This window comes from Malus domestica, chromosome 02 (assembly GCF_042453785.1).
Source record: "Malus domestica chromosome 02, GDT2T_hap1".
Taxonomy (NCBI): domain Eukaryota; kingdom Viridiplantae; phylum Streptophyta; class Magnoliopsida; order Rosales; family Rosaceae; genus Malus; species Malus domestica.
This window is the reverse complement of record NC_091662.1, coordinates 16,249,579-16,256,636: the sequence shown is the minus strand read 5'-3', so window position 1 is coordinate 16,256,636 and position 7,058 is coordinate 16,249,579.

Genomic DNA, 7,058 nt, shown 5'->3' with positions numbered 1-7,058 from the left:
CAATGGCGGAGCCACTTATAAGGATCAAAGTGGTCCCTGGCTTCTTGTGAGTTAGACCTTGCCTTCACCTTCTCATATGAAACCATGGCGGCATCGATACATTTGTAGATGGTAGATTTTAGTTGGAAGAGATGAGGTTTTGAGTTCAAAGAAGAAAGCTTTTGTTAATAATAAGTTTTTATGTGGAGTTTATTTAAGAATATATAGGGTGTTAATTAAATAACCTTATCAAATTTAATTATTTTGTTTTTATGTGAACGTGACATAGTTATATTGGGTGGAGTAGTTGTGCCAGCATGAAGGATTTGAGTTCGAAGCTTTATCTCTTACTTTAGATTTGATGAATGTAGAATATTGAATCTCTTAATTATATTAGGCTTATTTTTAGTTTCGCCTCTTGAAACTTAACTTCGATCTCATTTTATCCATGTAACTCAAAAGTCATCACGTTACTCCCTGAAACTCAAAATTTGTTCCACTTTGACCTGTGTACTCTCTCTTTTCCCTTAAATTCATAGGTCAAATCCAAAAACATATGTGGGATTCAACACCCAATAAGACTATACCACATATGCACTAAATTCGATTATAAATCTCCATTATACGTTAACGACAATTAAAAAATATTAAGTTTAAAAGAAATTGAAGATGTGAAAAAACTAAAAAAAAATTTGATTAGCCTAGTGCACCCAAATCAAACCCATGTAAGAAATTAACAAGACAATTGGAGAGAACTTTGAGATTTATAGAGACGACTTCTGAGTTTTAGGTGGCAAAATGGGATCAAAATCAAGTTTCATGAGGTAAAGTGGAGCGAATTTTGCATTTCAGGAATTAAAGTGGTGATTTTTAAGTTATAGAGAGCAAAATAAAATTAAAATCGAGTTTCAAGGAACACAGCTACAAATAAGCCATTATATTATGCATCCCCCACACAAGTTATTCATCTAAGTGTCTAGTGCCACATCTTCCTCAAAATTGCTATAGGCACCTGCAACATTCATACACAAGGATTACATATCACACATCAATAGACCTGGCATTTTGGACCCAACTCGTTAACCCGACCCATTAATATTAGTATTTGGATGTATGCTTAACGGGTCGGGTTGCTAACGGGTGAACCCGTTAACAACCCGTTAAATAACGAGTCACTTTGGGTCAACCCGTTAGCACCTGTTAGTTTATGATGTTTTAGTAATTTCAATGAATTCTTAATAACAAAAAATAAACTCTATGCAAATAAAATAAAATAATAATAATTGTTAACGGGTGAAACTGGTGACCCATACGAGTTGCGTTCGGATGACCCGTTAACTTTACGAGTCGGATTGAACCCGACCTAAATCCGATAAATCCGACCCGTTTACAGGTCTACACATCAACCGAAGTAGAGATCTAATTCTCTAGTTCAAAACATTCAAAATTTAGTTTGGGTGAGCCAAAGAATTCATACTCAAAACTCCTTTAATACTTTGTTCATTAATAAATTTTAACAAGTAGACTGTACAACTATATGAACTAACCCATGCCCAAACCATTCATAATTTTTTTTTCTTTTTGCTTATCATCTTGTTTTACTCTTTGTCGCCAATCTCAAACTACTATAGAAAAATATTGTGCACCGTGGGCTGATCTAAGAATCTATTACCTACCCAAATTCGGATTCAACTACACAAAAATATTAGCCATTACCAAAATTTTCAGACTTTCCCTCCTCAATAATCCAACCATTCTCGCATCATATGTAGTCAAAATTTTCATTAGTTTTTGTACATAGCAATGATAAGCATAAAAACAATATTCATCCAATTCGCATTCAGAATAAAAAATCATATTCAATAAACATTCCAAAACATTATTCACATTCAAATTACATTCAACACATTATGATATCAAATTACCAAATAAAAGTAATATTCTATTGTAAAATCGACAGTGTGTGCAGTGGAATAAAAGAAACAAGACACAAAATTTATGAGGTTCCTCTACAGTCAGTGTGACTGGAGTACGTCCTCGGGGCAGCAGTGATGCTTTCATTATAATTTGGAATAATAAGAGTACAAAGATAACTCTCTCTATTATCTCCTCTCCTCTTCCTCTCTTTTCTCTTTTCCTCTTCCTTTTTTTTCTCTTCTTCTTCCGTGCACTTCTTTCTTTTATCTCTCATTCATTTTATAAGCAAAGAGAACACTATTCACTTTACAAATTTTCCACAAATGAATAGTGAAAATACTGTGTATAAATAATAAAAAACTATTCATGTAGGCCATCCACATATTATTCACAACACTCCCCCTTGGATGGCCACAAGTCTTCGATTGACTCGTTAAAAACTTGATCTGTTTTTGGATGCTCCCTCTGATGAGTATCTCCCCTTGTTGTTAACTTTCCACATGCTTTTTCTTGAACTGGGCTGGAGGGCTTTTTGCTAGACTTGCATCAAAGGTCTGAATTTTACTCCTTTTATCTGGAACTGAATTTGATTCAAGGGTGGTGGACACTTAATCTTGAATCGGACTTATGATTTTTTTAAGGGTCGTCGAGGCTTAATCTTGAATGAAATTGGACCATGAGGAGCTTCACGTGGCAAGTGATCTTCGGCTTTGTCGGGGATGAATCAACACATGTTTATTGCGCTTGTCTCCACATGTTTGAATGTATCATTTTCATTTGCCTTATCTATTCCCCTTGCATAAATGGTATTTTCCCTGGTTTTCCCTCATTTGCCTTATCTATTCCCCTTACATTTGGATGGTTCATCACTTTCTTGGTGATTCATCCATGTCTGGTAGCGGAAGTTTGAATGGAGGTTCTGACATATTGCTTTCTTTATCTTTGTCTTTGCAGGTAAGAACAAGAACAAAGGAAAGGACAGGGAGATTGAATGTTATGAGATATTATTGCTCTCATTCCTGATGATATGAGATAATCTTGCTCTGGTGTGACTTGTTTTGAAGAGGTATTCTCGAAGAGGAAGAAAACTGAGTATTTCGAGATGCTTTGCTAAAGATGCATTCTCAGAGATACGGATGAGTTAGGTATTCTTGCATGTTTGCCTTGTTATGGAGAACAGAGGTTGACATATATAGAGATTTCCCAATAGCAGGTAGTGGTGTTGTGCCTTTACTCTTATCAACAATTGTGGTGTAATTAGAACAGTAAGATTTACGCGTTTTCAACTTTGTCAAAGATCTTTGACAAAGTTGCATGCGATATCCGAAAAAGCTAAGATTGCATTTTGAAAAATGCCAACGAACTTTATTCAGGAAAATTTGGCTTTTGAAATTCGGAGAGCAGTGCCTCTTCAATCTCTGAACAAGTGGTTATGTTGCCTCTTCTTTTGTAGAGACATTCATTGTGTTCAAGAGTATGCTCAAAAAGTTGTTGCTTGTAGAAATTTTCCTCTTCTTGTACTTCTAATATTTTATTTGACCTCCTGTTTTTTTCTTCATCATTTCTGAAAATGGCTTGCCCATATAACATTTGCTTAGATTTGAGTCTTAGGAGTGATACAGATAAGCATCGTCAGGATAATATATGGCGTCCGTCCTTCTTATCTTCTAATGGTCCTTTTACAATTGGGGACTTTGTGATGAAGAATAACATAACCGCTACTGTGGTAGCTAGGAATCTTCTCACTCTAAAGGATAACAGAATCCTTTCAAAACGGTCTAATGACTCATTGGCCCTCAGTGTTCAGTATGCTGACTCTGTTTCCAATATGGGCCAACGCCTACTTGCTCAAACTCGCCAAGTTAAATCATTGATGGCTGAAGTGGCAAGTCTTAAACAATAGATCATAAGGCTCAAGCACGAGAATAAAGTGTTACACGTGCTTGCAAATAATTACTCAACGCAGGAATCCGAAAGTCGGATTCAAAGTGATCACTAGAGGTTCGTTGCTAGATTTCGAAAGCAACTGATGCCTTCCCTTCCCCTTCTGGTGTTTTGCCAAGTACTGAGGTGCCACATGTTCAATCTTCAGTGCCTCCTCATTCTGGGGTATTTCCGAGTACTGAGGCTTCACATGAGCAACCTTTGTAAAGGCTTCATCCTGTTTGTTTGTTTTAACTCATGTGTATGTACATATCTGTAATTTCTCGGAGATATTAATAGATAAGCTTTATTTCATTCAGTGTATTGTGCTAAATACAATAAAGCTTATACTTCACTAAGATGTGGTACTTCTGGACCAAATATCAATTTATCTTTACCCTCATGAAGATAAATGATCATTCTTAGTGTCGACATTATTTGAGTATTTAACTCATAATCTTCAATCCATATGATTCTTTAATATCATAAATATTATGGATAAGATTTGTGTTGGCATATTGTTCGATCTGCAGTTCGAGACAATATTTCTCTCAACACTTTATAATCTTTCTTGACTCTTCAGGAGTCTCAATTTAATATCATCAACTCTTCAAGAGTTCTAATTTAATGTCATTGACTCTTGCAAGAGATTTTAGTATGTTGTAACAATATCATAATGATAGTACTCACTAAGGCAATTTGTAGCATCCATTGGTATTGAATACATATTTTATGCTTTACCTTCGGGGCTTACTTCAAGCAATTTGAATCCTTCAGAGATTTTCTACACTTCATGACACATATTCCTTTGGAATTTATACAGAGCAACTTGCTCCCATGTATAATTGAGGGATTTACTAATGGAGATATGATGTGGGGGACTCAGAACCCTTCATATATAATTCTCCATTCATATGAACTTGTTTAGAACCTTGTGTCATATCATGTGAGTGTATTTCACTGTATTACAAATGCCCAATGTAACCTCCTTGGTTCAATATCTTTTGGCTGTTTGTATTATATCCAAATATATAGGTCCATTTTTCCACGTTCTTACAAAATTGTAATGGAATTGCCTTTCTCCATTTTGGCCAATAATTTTGTTAACGAAAAAGAACGAGACTCAATATCAACACAGCTCATTGATAAATTTAGTAGCTACTTATAAAAAAACCCAAAATTACCATTGGTTATCATCAATCTGTGATCCTATATTCTCATGTGCATGCACATGCATATAAACTTTTCATTTCTTTTTGGATATCCATTGCTTCTTTAAGGGCATTACACTATATCTTCCAGGATAGTCATAATTTAGAGAATGTGGATCATAACCTCATTTAGAACGTTATAGAGCTTGGATTTTAATCTTCACTTTTGGGAGTTGAGTCATTAGAACCTATATGTCTATCATGCTCCATGCATGAGACATCAACATTCCCATGTCCGCGGATTGTCCTTTTTGGGACGTGTATCTATGCAGCGACTGTCATGCAACAATTATGCTTTGGGAATGCAATAGTTTAGTAGTGCCATATTCTTCTTCTTTCGAATGGCTGAACCTTTTGAGTCTGAAGGTCTGCCACGCTTCGGGCGTGTAACAAATAATCATTTACTGCCTCACTATATTGTCCAACAAGGACATCAATTCTTGTAGGCACATTTGCAGCAAGTATATGTGATTTCATCACTTTCGTTGCATCATTAAATGCATCTGGCATTTGATTGATACATCGTTGCATGATTCAATTATTCTTACTTCATTTTCATGTTGATTGCTTTGTGAATCAAAATAAGACAAATTCTCTTCGTTCTTCTGGAACTGTCTTTTCTTATCATTCTTCTGGAATGATATTTTCTCATCGTTCTTCTGGAACGATGTTATTTTCTCCCCCTAACAGCGGGAAAATTGTCTTATCAAAATGACAGTCCACAAACCACGCGGTAACCAGTCAAGAGTTCTAAATATTGAATGATAGCAAACCACGCCATAAATATATCCCAAGTCATGGCCCACCCTATAGCAAGCCCACATGCTTATTGGGTTCCCCCATGGCCCTAGGCTCACCTGCAGCAAGCCATGTTGCTTGCTAGGCTTCACCCAAGCCTTTGGCCTAACTGGCTAGAAGCCTATGCTACTGGGCTTGCCTAAAACCCCGAAGCTAGCTTCAGTTGGTCTTCCCCGCATACCCAGGCCCGCCCTGTGTTGGGCTTATCCCTCATATGCCCCGTTTTGGCCCCAACCAACAGCCCATGCTACTGGGCTCAGCCCAGAACCAGCCCAATGGCTTGCAGCTATATCTGGGCTACACCCGTAAACCTTCCCGAGGCCCAATGGCCTGCAGCCATACTGCAGGGCTTAGTCCTGCACCGCAGGCAGCCGACTTTTGGTTGGGCCACAATTTTTTAACCGAATCCCAATTTATGGCATTCACGCATTATAAATCATACCTAATTATTTTATTTAGGGTAATTTGGTTTACGCTAATTAATTTTAATTTAATTATCCCCTGGCCCATCTTCAACCGAAGTTAATATGACATGTCTGTCATTATTTTGCTTCCACGATCGACCAAGTTTGGTCCCGATCTATTGAATTAATTAAAAGTGATCAACAGTCCATTAATCTTTAATCCAAAATTATTGACCTGAATATCACTTTTGGATATTAACAATTCAATAATTTATTTTTCTACTTTGAATAGTTGACATCCTTTCGTATTCCCGAAGCTCTCACACTTGAGTTCCCAAAGTAACTCAAATCTACTGCACTTAAATCAGTACCTTGTATTCTGTGTTCTTGCAGAAACCTTTCTTTTTATGAACTAAATGTTCATAAACTAAATTGAACCTGTATTTTAAATTTAGTGCCTTTGAAACCTGAAGTTTTCATAAAACAATACACCCATGAAAACCTGACGTTTTTCAGTAAATCACGTCTTAAAACCCGAATGTTCTAACTTTGATGCTTATGGATGTTGTATTTTCCATATCACTATTCATAATCTTGTTCCCTTCATTTAGTGGATTGTCGAACTATCACAAGTTCAATTTTCCTAAGTTGGACATTTCTAAGAGAAAAATCATTTTATGTAGGTACAAGACGTGAATCTCTACTTGACTATCAAGAAGCTAAAAAACCATTGAAGCCAACAATGGCATGGAAGAGCTGAATAAGCATCTGACATGATCTTCACATAAAGACTTATGCCCAAAGCATTACAAATGGAAATACCTTT